The sequence below is a fragment of the Desmodus rotundus genome, chromosome 3 (assembly GCF_022682495.2).
Source record: "Desmodus rotundus isolate HL8 chromosome 3, HLdesRot8A.1, whole genome shotgun sequence".
In the NCBI taxonomy this organism is placed as follows: Eukaryota; Metazoa; Chordata; class Mammalia; order Chiroptera; family Phyllostomidae; genus Desmodus; species Desmodus rotundus.
The window spans coordinates 151613120-151631694 of NC_071389.1; the positions used below are offsets into that span (position 1 = coordinate 151613120).

The 18575-nt window shown below is 43.7% G+C and overlaps 1 pseudogene; it reads left to right on the forward strand.

The window, feature by feature from the left end:
- Nucleotides 1-6800: 6800 nt before the first annotated feature.
- LOC112318615 (eukaryotic translation initiation factor 2 subunit 3-like) lies at nt 6801-10706 on the forward strand (annotated as a pseudogene).
- Nucleotides 10707-18575: the final 7869 nt, after the last annotated feature.

Genomic DNA, 18575 nt, shown 5'->3' on the forward strand with positions numbered 1-18575 from the left:
GAATTTTACCTTAAATTCCTCCTGCTACAGAACCAGTCATTTCACCATTAAATATATTTTTTATTTTTTAAAGTATTTTATTTATTTATTTTTAGAAACAGGAGAAGGGAGGGAGAAAGGAGAGAAACATCACTGTGTGGTTGACTGTCGCACACCCCCTACTGGGGACCTGGCCCCCAGCCCAGGCCTGTGCCCTGACTGAGAATAGAACCAGCAACCTTTCAGTTCACAGGCTGGCACTCGATCCACTGACCACACCCGCCAGGGCTCACCATTATTTTTAACAGGAGAAAAAATTACTGTATGTCTACACATACATGTTCTGGACTTATTTTTAATTGTTTTTATTAGAAACTGAATGAATACAAAACAATAATTATACTATGTATGTAAGGTATGATGAATTACAGTAAAATTGACAACCGTGCAGCCAACACCCAGGATAAGAAATACTGTGTTTTTGCCACTTTTGATGTTATCATTCCCTTGCTTTTCCTTGTAGTTTTTCATGTAAGTTGATGTTTTCAAGCTGTAGTTTAATTTTAAATGTTTTGAGTTGATATAAATAGAATCACTGAATTCTTCAGCAGTTTTTTTTCTCACTCAATATTATTTTCTGAGATGCATCCAATTTGATGTGTGTAGAAATATTTTATTCTTTTCCACTGCTGTATAATATTGTTACATTATTATTTAAAAAAAAAATATAAGAAGCCCTGGCTGGTATAGCTCAATGGATTGAGCACATGCCTACAAACCAAAGGGTCGCCAGTTCGATTCCCAGTCAGGGCACATGCCTGGGTTGTGGGCCAGGTCCCCAGTAGGGGCATGCGAGAGACAACCACACATTGATGTTTCTCTCCCTCTTCTTTCTACCTCCCTTCTCCCTCTCTAAAAATAAATACATAAAATATTAAAAAATAAAAATAAAATATAAAAAAACAGAAGAAGAAAACTTGGCCGTAAAATGGCATACATCTTCAGTATTTGTGGTTTAAGAGAGCATCTGTCTTCGTTTCCACTTTAAGCCTTTGACTCAACTTTATGTTTCCATTTTCTCATAGCTAGGATGAGTAGGAGGGCTGTGCTCCATATGGCCATTCAGATACAGCCCCCTTGTCTCCTGTGGCTCCATTGTTCAGGTTCTAGAAATTCTCTCCATCTTGCCTGTGAATGGAGAAAGAGTGGAGGGTCCACTTCACCATGTTCTGACCAGGACCTTTGGGAGAAACAGACTCCCAAGACCCCAGGGTCACTGTAATTCTAATTCCTTGAGATGTTCCTGTGTAGAAAACTCTTCCCCAGCTCATCCCCTGGCAGATAGGGCCAAGGCCAGCAGGGGAGCAAAATCCTACACTGTGCTTGGGGCTCCCTCTACATAGATTAGGAGAATAATTACCACTCGCATATGAAATGTTATGAGGAGGGAGTTTTGGGTAACTCCAGTGGGTAGAGCTGAGTCTAGATAGTTAGAAGGAGGCAGATTTGAGCTCAGTAGGAGAAATAATGTTCTCATAACTACAGTGTTCAACTAGCACTAGCTTAAAGTCACTTAAAGTCTTTACACAGAGGCCAGATGTCAGGAAAGCTATAAAGAAGTTTCCTATCCCGAGAGGCCAAATTTGAACCATTCGTTCATTCCACATGTATTTATTGCCCGCCTATTGTATACACTGTGCTAGGTACTGGGGTGATATTTGAGTTCAAAACACCAAAGTCCCTAATCTGCTGGAGCAGACATGGGAGGTGGATGGGAGGAAGACAGGCCCTGAGTGAGCTGGAAGGCCGCCTGTAATTCCAGGACTATAGAATACCTGGAACTGCATGGAACTTCATGATTCACTTCCACCTGCATTTTTTCAGGCAATCGTCACAATCCTTAAAATAGTTAGAGAATGCCAGGCCATTGTCTTCCATCTGTAAATGTGTCCTCAAGAAAGGAATGCCTTCATTTCACTCATGGCAAAAATGAGGCCCAGAGGGTGGCTGACTCAGGGTCACGGAGGCAGTGGCAAGGGCTGGGACAAGGATTCAGATTTTAGGGCTTCCCAGCTTTTCTCTCTCTGGTGTGTGACTCAGACCAGGTGAGGCCAGAACATCTCTTTCCTTACCTCCCTCCACCCAGGGGAGAGGCACCTGGGCCAGGCTGAGGGGAGTGGCTTCTCATTCCTGTGGACCAGTGAGCACAACCAGCTTGTGACAGACTTCCAGAGAGGGAGGGGGAAAGGGGCGATTATGGAACCTGGGAAGAGGCCACCTGAATTCTGGTGCTTAAGGACTTATAATAATATTGAAACCGGAAAAGACCCGCATTTGTGCTGCCTGTCACATACCGAACCCACTGAGCAGGGACAGGGATTGAATCTTTACGGGTGCTTTATTTGGATATTCAGATGGCCAGCGATCTGAGAAGACGTGGGTTCGTACCCCAGTGGACCATCTGTCATTTCCTTCCAAGCCAGCCTTTTTATAACAGAGAACGAAGTGCGGTGAGGGGGTTTGAAATTCTGGGAAAATTAGATTAAAAAACTGCAGCATTCTCGCCCTGGGCAGGTAGTGGTCCCTTGGATGGGTGCTGTCTGTCTTTCCCCGGCACACAATGGACCGGATGTCTCAGCTGTGCCCCAGGAGGTTGGCTGTCTCTCCTAGGAGTGGTGGGCCATACCTGCAGTTCCTGAAACAATAGCTTTAAAATATGCAATACCTACTAGGCTTATTAACTATTTACCTTAAACTAAAATTTTCCAACTCTCGAGTCCCCTATCAATATCAAGCCTTATATTTCACTTAGTGTGGACTAGAAAGTGTCCTGAAAGCTTTGCATGTGTTAATTAACTTAACCCTCCCAACAACCCCAAGAAGCATGCATTATTTTCAGCTGTACTTTAGGAACAAGGAAACCAAGACACTGATAGATAAAAAACCTGCTCACAATCACTCAGCTAGTGAGTAGCTCGCCAGGGATTTGAGCAGGGGTAGTCCAGCCCCACGTCTGCCTCTCAGAGGCACTGGCCTTGGCCACTCCTGGGTTTAGAACCCGTCGACACTCCCCATCTCCTGCAGCAGGCACTTGGCCAACCCGCTGCCCTGGCCCTGGCACCTGCTGTATCCTCCTCCAATGTGATCATGTCGTTGCAGGCCTCCAAGGTCGCATTTCTCCTAGCGGGGCTAAGGGGCGAAGAGGAACTACAATAACATAAAGAAGCTTTCTTTCGGATGGGGCTCCCCAGAAAACCACAGCCAAAGTGGGAACCGGGAGGGGTGGGGGAGGATCCAAGAGAAGGTGCCAAAGTGCTGGAGCTCCAGGTGCAGCGCTCTGTTGGCTCAGCGACAGCGGGGAGCGGGGAGCGGGGAGCAGGGAGCGGGGAGGCGGGGAGGGGGAAGGCAGGATGCAAGGCTCTGGAACCGAGACTCTGGATCCCAAAAATTCTCCTTACAGAACCCTCTGGAGCTGGGGAAGCTGCTCCTGGCTCTACGCTGTCCGCCGTCTCGGCTCATTTCTCGAGCCAAACGCTTGAGGAAGCCTAATTCCTGCCCGCTCTCCACTTTCTCTCCGTGGCGTCTGTCTTCACATCCTCAGCTCTGACAATGCACCAAAAGGTGCTGCAGCCATCCGACCCCGCACAGACCCCCCCACCCCGTGGAGTCAGGCGGTGGCCCTTGGGTGTCCCCAGCCCTGAGGGCTCAGGGCCTACACTTGTTCAGTGGCCCTGGGGGAGGCTGGGGCGGGTACTGAGGGCAGGGCCACCACCCCCTACGCTGGCACCCCATTAGCTGCAAGAGTCTCCTGGGAGAACAGGGCGATTCCCCAGGGTGTCTGTAACATCCTTTCAGTCTCCTGAAATAAGAAGGGGAGCTCTTTCCTATCATAATGCTCAGGAGGAAAAATTTCGAGTGTGTGTATGTATATATGTTTAGGGTAAGAGTCAACTATTACAAAGAAAAACCTTGAATTTTTTTTTTTGGAGAAAATAAATGCAAAACATTTTACATACCCACTTTTTCTATTTTAAAATGGAAACTTTTAAAGAGATCATTGTAGACTTTCTGCTTTTTTAAAGTACATTCTATTGATTATGCTATTACAGTTGTCCCATTTTTTTCTTCCCCTTTATTCCCCTGTTCGCTCCACCTTCCTCCCACCAGCATGCCCCTCACTCACTGCCCTTAGTTCATGTCCATGGGTCATACATATAAGTTCTTTGGCTTCTCCATTTCCTATACTATTCTTAACCTCCCCCTGTCTATTTTCTATCTACCTACCTTTTATGTTTCTTAATCCCTGTATCTTTTCCCCCATTTTCTCCCCTCCACCTCCCTGCTGATAAGCCTCCACGTGATCTCCATTTCTGTGATTCCCTTCCTGTTCTAGTTGTTTACTTGGTTTGTTTTTGTTTTTTAGGTTCAGTTGTTGATAGTTGTGAGTTTGTTGTGATTTTACTGTTCATATTTTTTATCTTATTTTTCTTAGATAAGTCCCTTTAACATTTCATATAATAAGGGTGTGGTGATGATGAACTCCTCTAGCTTTACCTTATCTGGGAAACACTTTATCTGCCCTTCCACTATAAATGATAGCTTTGCTGGGTAGAGTAATCTTGGATGCATGTCCTTGCCTTTCATGACTTTGAATACTTCTTTCCAGCCCCTTTTTGCCTGTAAGGTTTCTTTTGAGAAATCAGCTGATAGTCTTATGGGAACTCCTTTGTAGATAACTGTGTCCTTTTCTCTTGCTGCTTTTAAGAGTCTCTCCTTATCTTTAATCTTGGCTGATGTAATTATGATGTGCCTTGGTGTGTGTTTCCTTGGGTGCAACTTTTTGGGGACTCTCTGAGCTTCCTGAACTTCCTGGAAGTCTATTTCCTTTGCCAGATTGGGAAAGTTCTCCTTCATTATTTTTTCAAATAAGCTTTCAATTTCTTGCTCTTCCTCTTCTCCTTCTGGCACCCCTATGATTCGGATATTGGAATGTTTAAAGTTCTCCCAGTGTTCCTAAGCCTCTCCTCATTTTTTTGAATTCTTGTTTCTTTATTCTGTTCTGGTTGAATGTTTATTTCTTCCTTCTGCTCCAAATCATTGATTTGAGTCCCAGTTTCCTTCCCTTCACTGTTGGCTCCCTGTATATTTTTCTTTATTTCATTTTGCATAGCCTTCAGTTTTTCTTCTATTTTGCAACCATACTCAACCATTTCTGTGAGCATCATGATTACCAGTGTTTTGAACTCTGCCTCTGATAGGTTGGCTATCTCTTCATCATTTAGTTCTATTTTTGGAGTTTGATCTGTTCTTTCATTTGGGCCATATTTGTCTTGGCGTTCCTATTACTTTGTAAGGGGCAGAGCCTTAGGTATTCACCAGGGCAGGGTAACCCATGTTGCTGAGGTGTGGTGCTGTATGTGGGGGAGGAGTCAGAGAGGGAACAATGCCTCTTGCTCAGCTCTCGGCAGGCTTTTAGTCACTTCCCCCACTACTCACAAGCAGATTGGGCCCTTCTGGTGCTGATTCCTGGGTGGGTGGGTTTGTGTACATTCTAGGTCTCTCCAACGAACTCTCCTGTAAGGCTGGGAGTTTCTCCCATTGCCACAACCCCCACAGGTTTTTACAGCCAGAGGTTTTGAGGCTTTCTTTTCTGGTACTGGGATCCTGGGTTGTGGGGTCTGTCTTGCTCCCCAGTTGTTCCTCCCAATTTATCCTCACGCAAATGTGGGACTGCCTAGTCCACCAGCTGCCACCTTGCTGTGCATTCTCTCTGCCCCAGCTGCACCCCTCCTACCAGTCTGAATTCATGTTTCTTCTTTAACTCCTTGGTTGTTGGACTTCCATACAGTTCGATTTTCTGGCAGTTCTAGTTATTTTTTGTTTTTAAATTTGTTTTCCTCTTTTGGTTGTGCAAGGAGGAAAAGTGTATCTATTTACACCTTCATCTTGGCTGAAAGTCAATGTACTTCATTGTAGACTTTCATTTGTAAGAAATAACACAGAGAGCCAGCCTGCAAACCAAAGGGTCGCTGGTTGGATTTCCAGTCTAGGGTATGTGCCTGGGCTGTGGGCCAGGTCCCCCACAGGGGCTGTGCAAGAGGTAATCACACGTTGGTGTTTCTCTCCCTTTCTCCCTCCCTTACCCTTTTTAAAAATAAATAAATAAAATCTTAAAAAAGAAAAGAAATAACACAGAGAGACTTTCATATACCCTTTACTTAGTTTTCCCCAATGGCAACATCTTACAAAACTATAGCCCTATATCACAGACAAGGTATCAATAATATAAAAATAGAAAATATTTCCATCACCACAAGGATTCCTGGTGTTGTCCTTGTATAGCTGCATCTATTTCCCTCTGGTCTTATCTCCTCTTTAACCCCTGGGCAATCACTAAACTATTCTTCATTTCAATAACTTTATTTCAAGAATGCTATATAAGGCTTCCAGTCAAGAAGGCAATGTAGGCAGACACAGCTCACCTCTTCACACAACATCAAAATTACAACTAAAATATAGGACAGTCCAGTCAGGGCACATGCCTGGGTTGCAGGCCAGGTCCCCAACAAGGGGCACATGAGAGGCAACCGCACATTGATGTTTCTCTCCCTCTCTTTCTCCCTCCCTCCCCCTCTCTAAAATAAATAAATAAAATATTTTTTAAAAAATTAAAAAAATAGGACAATCATCACTCAGGAATGTCAGAAATTGAGTTGAATGGAAGTCTGACAACTTTGAAGAAACTGCATCCATCCAGACTGGTAGGAAGGGTGTGGATGCAGAATGGGCTGGCCCTACACCCACCTGGATAAAAATTCAGGATGGATATATTGGGAGTGAGGAGTCCCAGCCCCACACTGGGCCCCCCAGCACAGGATTCCAATGCCAGGAAGGTAAGTCCCCACAACTTCTGGCTGCAAAAACCAGTGGGGATTGAGGTGGTGGAGGAGGCTGCTGAAGCCCTAAGCAGGACCTCTTGGGGAACCTACACACGGACGCACCTACTCAGACTCCCTCCCTTTGACCGCCAGCACTGGGGTAGCAGCTTGAAGGGCACCAGTGGTATCAGGGAGACACTAAAGTGGCTGGCATTAGGGTGAACAGAGGCCATTGTCCCTTTTCTGAAGCCTCCCCCCACAGGGCTGATAGTCTGGTGCCACATCTGAGACTCCATCAACCGAATACTGTGTGACCCACCTGGGAGACCCACAGAGGCTCTACCCCACCCAATTTACGGGCCCACTCAAGCTGCTTTTACTTAAGAATGGCTGGTCTTGGCTCCTAAATCCTATCAACAAGCAACAGCTGGCTTTAGTGAGCCTAGCAGCTGGCAGATTACAGTCATAGCTTGGCTTCTCCTGGGAATCTCCAAGCCCAGCACAAGAAGCAGCCATCTCAGATTGCTTAACAGCTTAGGCAGGATGCCTCGGGCAAAACACAGATGGGGCCTGACCTTGGCCTGTACCACTCAGGGAACCCCAAGGACAGTGCACCCAGTAGACAGCTACAGACCACCCTGCCCCTGCCCAGCTGATACTCCATGGAGGGCAGAGGTTGATGGCCAGTGGTCACAGCCAGTTCTTATAGCTGACTGGCCTGCATAAATCCCTCCCATTGATCTGCCAACAGCGACCAAGGCTCAACTACAAGAGGAGGGTGTACTCAGCCCACACAAAGGGTGCACCTCGAGTACCCAGCTTGGGTGATAGGGGAGGCTATACCACTAGACTCCACAAGACACCTACTACATTAGGCCACACTACAAAGACATGGAGTCAAAGCAGTTCTACCTAATACAAAGAAACACAGGGAGGCTGCCAAAACGAGAAGAGAAAGAAACATGGCTCAAATGAAAGAACAGATCAAAACTCCAGAAAAAGAGCTAAATGAAATGGAGGTAAGCAATCTATCAGATGCAGAGTTCAAAACACTGTTTATACGGATGCTCAGGGAAGTTAGTGAGGACCTCAGCAGCATAAAAAAGACCCAGTCAGAAATGAAGGATACACTAATTGGAATAAAGAACAAACTACAGGGAAACAACAGTGGAATGGATGAAGCCGAGAATGAAATCAGTGATTTGGAACATAAGGAAGCAAATAACAACTATGCAGATGAACTGTTATTTATTTTATTTTTTAATGTTTTTTTTTTAGATCAGAACCATTTATATTTCTAGTTTTAAGTAAGCCATATTCATAATTAACACTTTTTATTGAATTCAGAAGAAGTTATAATTCCCCCCCCACTGATAGAAAATAAGATTAATGTTTCATTGGTATGTTAGTCAATAAAGAAGAAAAAAAATCCAAAAAAATGAGGATACTATAAACACTCTCTGGGACCACTTTAAGGGGCCCAACATTTGCCTCACAAGGTTGCCAGAAGGAGAAGAGAAAGAGCAAGAAATTGGAAATCTATTTGAAAAAATAATGAAATAAAAATTCCCTAATTTGGTGAAGGAAATAGACATGCAAGTCCAGGAAGTGCAGAGAATCCCAATTATGATAGATGCAAAGAGGCCCACTTTAAGACACATTAATATTAAAAGGTCGAATGTGAAAGATAAAGAGAGACTCTTAGAAGCGAGAAAAGTTAGTTACCAGAAGTTTTCCAGATGGGAGGGGGGAGGAGGAGAATGGGTGAAGAAATGAGGGGATTAAGAGGTACAAATAAGTAGTTACAGAACAGCCATGAGGATGTAAAGTACAGTATAGGAAATGAAGTAGCCAAAGAACTTATACACATGACTCATGGATGTGAACAATGGTGGGGAATTGCCTAAGGGAATGAGAGGTGCTGGTGGAAGGGGGCAAAGTGGGAAAATTGGGACAACTGTAATGGCATAATCAATAAAATATAATTTAAAAAAGAAATAAAAAGAATGTTATATAAATAAATGAAATCATACAGTATGTAATCTTTTGGGATTGTCTTTTCTCACTTAGCATAATCTGAAGATTCATCCAGGTGTTACATGTATCAATAGTTCATTCCTTTTTATTGCTGAGTAATATTCTACTGCATGGGTATACCCCAATTTAAGTGCTCACCTGTTGAAGGACACCTGGATTGTTTCTAGTTTTTAGCTATTAAGAATGAAGTTGTTGTCCTGGCTGGTGTGGCTCAGTGGATTGAGTGCTGGCCTGCGAACCGAAATGTCGCTGGTTCAATTCCTGGTCAGGGCACATGCCTGGATTGCGGACCAGGTCCCCAGTTGGGGGAGAGCTGATCAATGTATATTTCACACATCCTCATACACTGGTGTTTCTCTCCCTGTCTTTCTCCCTCCCTTCCCCTCACTCTAAAAGTAAGTAAAGAAAATCTTTAGACAAAAAAAGTTTTATAAACTTGATGACCCAAGCTGTTCTTAGCCAGAATGATTCCGTGGAAGTAGTACTCCTGATGAGTTTCCTATGGACATTCCAGGGACCAAAGGGAACTTCAAATTATTCAGACGTTTCCTTTGTGGACTGTCCTGGCTGTGGTATTTTGATGGCTGCTGTGCCGACTGGTGCAGCGCTGCTGGATGCAGCTCTTCTCTGGACAGCCGACAAGGAGTCTTGTCCTCAGCCGCAGACTCTGAACACCTGGCTGCTAGAGAGATCAGGAAACTGAAGCATGTTTTGATTCTACAAAATAAAATGGGTTTAGTATAAGAAAGCCAGCTGGCCCTAACTGGTGTGGCTCAGTTGGTTGGGCATTGTCCCCCAAACTGAAAGACCCGTTGGCTCGATTCCTGGTTGCAGGCCAGGAGTCTGGTTGGGGGCTTGCGGGCCTTCAAAAGGCAATTGATCAATGTTTCTCTCACACATCAATGTTTCTTTCCCTCTCTTCCCCTTCCTTCCCCTCTTTCTAAAAATAAATAAATACAATTTTAAAGAAAGAAAAGGAAAAAGAAAGCTAAGGTAAAGGACAGTATGAACAGATTCTTGCATTTGTACAAGGTACAGTAGCAGAAGGAGTTCCTATTATTCCATTTCTTCTCAGCTGAAATACAATATTGCAGTTGTCTGTGAGTACACAGTAAAGAAAAGTCTAGTACCCACAAGAGACTTTACTTCAAAACCCTGACTTATTGTTATTAAATCCTTTCAAGTCAGCAAACCTGGCTGTGAAGTTGCTGATCTTAAGGGGAGTGTGGCTGGTGGTAGTATTCTAAAAGATGCGTTACAGGTAGGCCAGGAGATAGGAGTCAGACCTGGTATTGTTTCCAAAGATAACGAAGGAAAACACATATGTAAACTGATCTTTTCCAAAATGGTATCGCTCTTTGTGGGACATAACGATCTCCAGTATGCGGCTCCAGGGGCCGTATTGGAGTAGGAACAAAAATTGACCCCACTTTGTGTCAGGTTGACAGAATGGAGGAGTAGTTTCTTGGTGCAGCTGGAGCTTTACCTGAGATCTTCACAGAATTGGAAAGCTCCCGCTTCCTACTTAGATGGCTTCTAGGTGTACGCACTGAAGAAGACAAGAAAGCAGAAAGGGTACAAAAGTTATCTGAGAATGAAGTGCTCATGGAGGACATAGGATCCCTGTTGACTGGAGGAAGAGTTAGTGAAGTCAAAACCAATTTGGGCAAAATTGTTTTGGTTAATCACGTGCGCACAGATTTGGGAGAAAAAAAAATGCCCTTAGTCGAATAGTTGAGCAACACTGGTGTTTAACTGGTTGGGGTAACATATAAGAAAAGAAGTGACAAGTCAACAGTAGATAATGAATGAAGAATTTCAGTTAAATAATACATTTAGATACAGTCAGATTTTCTTGAAATGGCCTAGAGGTATATTTTCAAAGCAATACTGGGGAATGGATTTCACATCTCATTATCTTAGTAGTAGCTGCTATTCTCATTTTCTGGTGATGAACGTTTAACCTCTAGTACTAAAATAGGATCTATAATAAATGTAAAAATTGGTGTAATGCTGGATTGAATCTACCAGAAATCAATCATTTGAAAATAATGTTTAATTTATATGTCAATGCAGGTTTGAAATGAAACTTTTTGCTACAACCAGCTTTTGCTGTGCACACATACCACCTAACCTGTTTGAAATAAAATTGTTTTCTTATTTGCATGATTCATCTGTGTAGCTCTAGGCTTGGAAGTGTTGTTATATGAGTAAAAATTTGTGTGAAGACACAAATTCTTGAAGACCAGCTTCCTTAGCCTCATATTTTATGTTGCTTTCTCTTTGCAATTTTGAGTGAAGAGAAATTAATAGGTTCTACTAAAATGATCTTTTAGAGCATACCCCCTCCCCAAATACCTCTTTTGCCAGTGTATTTATCAATGTCTCAGTGAAGGGAATATCCCCTAGGGCCTCTTGGACAAGTTAGTTAGGGGCAAGTGACTGGACTGTACGTGATAAATCTGTTCCAACATTTCCCTCTCCCTAATTCTTTGGATTCCTTCCTCTGAATCATGCAGTCAGATTTCTGGTAACTCAGCCTCATTTGTTGTATACCACTACTGAGTGCAGGTTTTAGCCAGTCAATGGAAGGAAGAGATGAAGTCAGTCCAAGTTGCTGGAGTCAGCACACGGAGTTTGTAATCTCTGAACCCCTGTAAATAAACCCAAATCAATAAATTCAGCCCAATCTAAAACTGTGTTTCTTCTTCTCTGGTTTAGCACCCTTAGGATCCAACCCCATACATATTCCTCAAGTTTGTGTCTATTATCAACTAGCAAAATCTTTTGGTTTGTGTATCTTCTCCTCTAGAGCCAGGTTTGTATTTGTCCCCCTACTTAATGCACCTGAGGCATCCACTGCACATTAACTACCTTTGGTGAGGCCCTTATAGTCTTCACATGGGACAGGACCAGCCTCTTTAGACAGAGAAGCAGAGGGTGCCTTTGCCAGACAGTGAGATTTAGTGGGGTCTGTATAGTTAGCATCTTGAAATACGAGTATATCCCAAAGCCCCTTTGTCCATTCTTAGGATCGTCCTCAGTGCCTTGGCTTTCATGTAAGACCTGCTTGTGATTACAACTTGTGATGTAGCTAACAATCTGCAGCATCAGGTCTCCACTACACAGCCCTGTGACTGCAGGACTTGAGAGATTCATTTAGGAAGTCTTAGAAGCAGTCCAGTCCTCTTGAGTCAAGAATTTAAAACTCCGAGCTTTCCATTTCCTTTCTTTGAGCTAACCAGTGCAGCCAAGGCAGCCAGACCACACCAGAGCCTTCGATTTCCTTTTCCTCACCATAATGATCTATTGCAACAACCATGTAGTCTGCCAAAGCCTTGCCTTTCAGGTAGCCCCAGGTGGTAAATTAAGTTGCCAGTTTTGCCATTACACATGGTAAGTGGGATTTCACTGCCTTCACACCCAGTCAAGTGACATAACTGCTCCTGGATCTCCTCCTTGAAGGTCTCATACTTGACTCTAGTTGCAGGAAACATAACCCACTCTGGCAGGAGGCAGCTACGGACCCTATGGACATACTCAGGCAACTGTGACCTATAGATCAGGAAGCCACCACTTCCCCCTGGTACAGCTGCCTCTCAGTACTCATAAAACCAATGACTGGACACTGGACACTGCTCCCGAAAAACCCGGTAGCCCCATGACCACGCTTGCCAGCAGGAGCACCCATAGCATCAGGACAGGGTCTTTGTCTTACCTTCACCTTCCAAATATGATTGAGTTGCACTTAATTAGTGGAACATAATTCATATCCTAACTGCAAAGGTATCTGAGAAGAGTGCTTTTTAGCTTTACCACCCCTGAAGCAAAAAGGCACGGATTTGGAATGGAACTGAGTGACAATTCATCCCGTCCCCTACGTTTGGACTTTGCTGCCAGACTGCCTGGGTTTGAATTCTTGCTTTGCCATTTATTTACTGTGTTTTACTGTGTACAATGCACACCCACATTTCTGGCCTGAACTATCAGGAAGAAAATAATTTGTTTTAATTTTTTAATTCAATTTTTAATTTATATAAAAAACCAATTATCATATACTAGGGTGTTATTTTGCATACAGATATTGTTATTGCTTTCTAGACTTACACTTTTAATGCATAAGCATAAATAAAAGAATTAAAAACATTTGTATAGGTATGGAATTAATACTACCCATATATAATGCACATCCTTATTTTTCCCTCAAAAATTTGGGCAAAAACGTGTGCATTATACATGGCAAAATATAGTAACTTCATCATCTCCTTCAGTTTTGACTCAAATGCCACCCTCTCTCCAGACTGCCCAACTTAAAATTGTAACCTGCCTCTCCCCTCCTATGGTAGGCACAATAGTTACTCCTCTCTTGAAAATGTTCAGGCCCTAATCTCCAGAACCTTGAATGTTACCTTACCTGGCAAAGGGGCCTTGCAGACATGATTAAGGTAAGGGTCTTTAGATGGCGAGGTCATGATGAATCATCTGTATGGAACTGATGTCATCCAAGGACCTTCTTGTAAGGGGAAAACGGGGGTCTGAGTCAGAGAAGGAGACGTGCTGGCCTGCAAGCAGAAGTCAGAGAGAGAGAGAGAGATTTGAAAAGATTACGCAGTTGACTTTGAAGATAACAGGTTTGGCAGGAGTCAGGGAATGCAGAGGGCCCCTCAAAATTGGAAAAGGCAAGGGAAATTGATTCTCCCCTAGAGCTTTTGGAAGGCACACAACCCTTCCAGCCTGTGCACTGATTTTAGGACTTCTGACCTCCCGAACCGTAAGATAGCAAATGGGTGTTGTAAGCCACTGAGCTAATGGTTATTTGTTACAGCAATAACAGGAAACTAGAACATCCCCCAACTCCTGATTTCTCATATCTTGCTCTATTTTTCCCATCATACCTCTTGTGGCATGTTGTATAATTTACTCATTACATTGATCATTTATTGTCTCTCCCTCTGTGAGAATGTAAGCTCCTCAGGAGCAAGGATTATCTGTTTTGTTTTCCCTGTATTCCCAGTTGCTAGAACAGTTCTTGGCACATAGTAGGTGTTCAATCAGTATTTGTTGAATGACTCATTGAATGAATGGGGTGGGACAGAAACAAAGAAGGGTGCAATATTTCCTTCCCTGGGGCTGCAGGTTCCTGTACCATTATAAAAGTTACCCCCCCCAAAGGGGGAGGGGCGGATAAATGGTAACAGAAAAAAATGCAATAAAAATATTTTGTATTTGAATTAGTAGTGTGTGATTCAAAAGGTACAAAGGACATGCAAGGGAAAGTCAGTCTCCCTCCCACCTTAATTTCCCTGCACCAGTTTCCCTCTTCAGAGGCAATCACTATTTCCAATTTCTTGTGTATCTTTCCAGAGACCTTTGCACATATATAAGGACATACATGTATGAATATATACCTGGATATATGTGTGTGTATGTATATAATACATATATTTTGTTGTTGTTTTTTGTCTTCTTTTAAAAAATGGCAGTATATGATACCTGCCATTCTGCCCCTTCCAGTACCATTTATTAATTTAATATTCGCTCTGGACTGCACCTAGAAGGGGATGGGTGAGATGGGACAGATAACTCCATAGTATAACCTTGGAATCACTAATTTTTCCCTTTGGCCCTTGGAGAACTAAACGGGACGCCGCTGGCTAGTGCAGTCGTCTTCCCGCAGGGACGAGGATTGCCCCAAAGGCACCGGGCTTTTCCAGCAGTGCACTGTTTCAAACAGGCATGGCCATGGCCACGGCCACGTCAGGAGGTACAGCTTGGGTCTGACTCTCAACCTTGCCTGCCTATTGACACCACGCAGCAGTACTTTTAAGATCTCCTGGGTGCCTGGGCTCCCCACACAGAACAATTGAATCAGAATCTCTGGAGATGGGACATGGGCCTTGGTTTTGTTTGTAAAAACTCCTTGGCTGACTTGAATTGCAGCCAGGGCTGAGAACCCCTGGGTTAAGTTATAACACATGGAGGACAGAGCTTGGGACTGGGAATGTGGGGATGTGGTTTCCTACTTTAAGCTTCTAGCGCAGTGGCTTCAGACAAGTCACATGATTTCGTTGAATCTCAGTGCCTACCTCTGAGCCAAAACCAGTAATACCCACTGCCCTGCATACCTCACAGGATTGTAATGAGGATCAAATACATAAGCGCCCTGGGAACTGTGGGACATTGTCTGATGGAGGGATAGTCATGTCAGGTGCTTGCAGGCTGTCTCGGGTTACTCCAATTAGCCTGACTCAGCTGCAAGCCCCGCTCAAGCTCCGCCAGGGACTTTCTGCTTCACCCTTAGGCAGGTCCCCATGCCGTCACCTTTGCTGAGGGCAGTCTGTTCTCCGGCCTGTTTGCTCCCTGTCCCACATCTGGCAGCTGAGGCATCATCAGTTTCTCCTTTTTAGGGCCTGGGGGAAGGCTGGATTCCTCCTGACTAAATTACAGTGACGGCCAGCCAGGCCGGCGCAACCCTTTGGGGGTGCTCATCAGACCTTTGGGGCACCTGTGTGTCTGAGCCAACACATTCCACATTATACTTACACATTTGGAAAACAGAGGGGTGGACAAGGCAGGAAAACTACTCTGAATGCATTCCTAAGACAAATCTCAGAAAGTAAAGCTCAATGATCTTTCTCGAAGGCTCATCTATAGATTCTTATAAAGATTGGGGGGCAGGGTGGAGAAAGTAGGGGTTGCAGAGAGAACGGAAGTGAGTGAGGCAGGTGAATGTTATGTTTTCAGAAAGGTGAGTGACATTTCACCAGGGCACCTTGCTTTCAGGTAGAATGTTTTCTTCCAGGTAGTACAATCCGGGTACCCAGAGGCCACAGGGGTGCCTGCCCACAGAAGCTCCCAGATAACCTCTTATGTAACTCGTGCTCAGACCTCACTCAGGAAGGGTAGCTCTTGCTCTGTTCACTTTGCAGGCCCTCCTGACCCATCTCCTCTCAGGCCCTATGTTGATAGATTCCCACCTGGTTCATCTGGGGGTTGCTCCACCACCCACAGGTTCTGCCTGTTCTGGTGGTGTTCGTTCTCGGGCCTCAGTCAGTCTTTAGGTTTTCTCCCCCAAAGACCCCCATATTATTAGAGATTGCAAAATAAACACATTGTATTTTTTTTAAACATATACATATATATTTTTTAATCCTCACCTAAGGACATGCCCATTGATTCTAAAGAGAAGGGAAGGGAAAGAGAAAGAGGGACAAACATCAGTGTGAGAGAGAAACATCGATCGGTTGCCTTTTGTACGTGCCCAGACCAGGGACTGAACCCACTGCCTCTGCACATGCCCTGCTGGGAATCAAACCCACCAGCCACCTCTCGGTCTATGGGCCAGTGCCCAACCAACTGAGCCACACTGGCCAGGGCCACACTGCGTGTCTTAGTAAAAACTGAGTTTTCCATTTCAGTCTAAGATTCATTACCCTGGATCATCATGCATCCCTTTTTTCCTTTCCTGCCTCCCCCTACTACAACCCTCTTTGCCTGCTCTGTCCAGGGCTGTAACCCTCATTGGCTGCTAGCATGCTACATTACTCTTATTGTTTATTTTTTGTCTCTTGTCATCAGAATATAAGCTTCATGTGGAGAAGGATTTTGTTTGCTTTTTTCAATGATGTATCCCTAGTGCCTATAAGAGTGGCTGGTACCTAGTAGGTCCTCAGTAAGTATTTGTTGAAAGACAATTAAAATGCACATCCTTTTGACCATTAGACTGTGAGCTCCATGAAGTAGGGACAATACCCATTTTGGTTACCGCAAGCACACTCGACTAGCACAGGGCTTGGCACAAAATAGGTACTTCATAAATATTTGTTAATATGGTACTGGCTGGTGTAGCTCAGTGGGTTGAGTGCGGGCCTGCAAACCAAAGCGTTGCTGGTTCGATTCTCCGTCAGGGCACATACCTCGGTTGCAAGCCAGGTCCCCATTGAGGGCCATGTGAGAGGCAACCACACATGGATGTTTCTCTCCCTTTCTTTCTCCTTCCCTTCCCCTCTAAAAATAAATAAAAATCTTTAAAAAAAAGTTTCAATTAAAAAAACAAAACAAAAAATATTTGTTAACTTGGTAGGCCAGCATACCATTTCTAGGAACTTATCCTATAGGTATGCTCACACAGCATAACTATTAAATACAAATATTAATTACGTGTTAATTAACCTTAATTGTAGCATTTTTACACAAACTAAAACTACTGAGGACCAAGACATCCATCACTAGAAGACCTGGGTTGAGGACATTTGTACTACACACACTGGCGCAAGGCAGCAATTGAAAAGAAAAATGAGGTGTACAATGTACAGCAGATTAAGTATAATAACCCTTTCCTCACCAAATTTGGGTTGCTGAGACCTGAGAGAAAATTATTGAGGGTCCTTCTAAAATAATGACCCCAACATCATTCCTATGGAGATGAAATAAGAAGTTTTATGTAGCCCTGGCTGGTGTGGCTCAGTGGATTGAGTGCCAACCTGTGAACCAAAGGGTTGCTGGTTCGATTCTCAGTCAAGGCACATGCCTGGGTTGCGGGCCAGGTCCCAGTTGGAGGCTCACAAGAGGCAACCACACATTGATGTTTTTTTCCCTCTCATTCTCCCCCCCTTCCCCTCTGTCTAAAAATAAAAAAATAAAATCTTTAAAAATTTTGTTTCTTTCTGGGAAACAGAACAGAACTATATCATATAGATTCCAAATGAAGGTAGAAGAGAGTCCAAATTTATTCATTTGGGTTTGAAAAAAAAAAAGGTAAATCTACATGTACTGTTTTAGAAAGGTATCCAAGATATATTGTGAAACGAAGAAAACAGAGTTTAAGAAATTAAGGTGCAGAACAGCATGATCCACAAACATAAAGGAAAATGTGTATATGTCTGGTTTAAGAAACTATTTTACAATGTTACCTCGGGAGTAGGATGGAAAGTATTTAATCTTATTTCCTTCTCTCCTTTTGGATTTTGTACATTACTTTTATATATATATTAATATTTTATTTGTTTTTAGAGAGAGGGGAAGGGAAGGAGAAAGAGAGGGAGAGAAACATCCATGTGAGAGAGATACATTGATAAATATGCCCCAACTGGGGCCCTGGCCTACAACCCAGGCACATGCCCTGATGGAAATCAAACCAGTGACCTTTTGGTTCACATGCCAGCACTCAATCCACTGAGCCACACCAGCCAGGGCACTTTTATATATTTTAATTTAAAAAGATAAATTATCAAAAAATATTTTAAGAAATAAAGATAAATTATCATTCCAATCAAAGCACATGATTAGGTTTAGATATCCACTTTGTCACTACTAGATACCACTTCCAATGGAAAGCAGAGTTGTGATGTTTCAGTTAGTTTTAAGGTGCTTTTTATTACCTAAGTGGGTGCTTACTTAGGGGCACTACCTGCCTAGAAGGGGACCACTGGAATATTCTTTCACCTGCAATGATCGCATTTACTCCAGTTCTAGCCAGACCTCTAGTGTGCTAAAAGTCATATCCCAACTGAGTGAAGAAGTGGAGCATACAGGACCGTAGGTTTGGGAGCTGAATGTACAGAGGGCCGGGGAGCCCTGGGGAGCCCTGGTCAGCGTGGCTCAGTTGGTTGGATCACCATCCTGTCCCATAAACCGAAGTCTCAGGCTTGATTCCTGGTCAGGGCCAATGCCTCAGCTGCA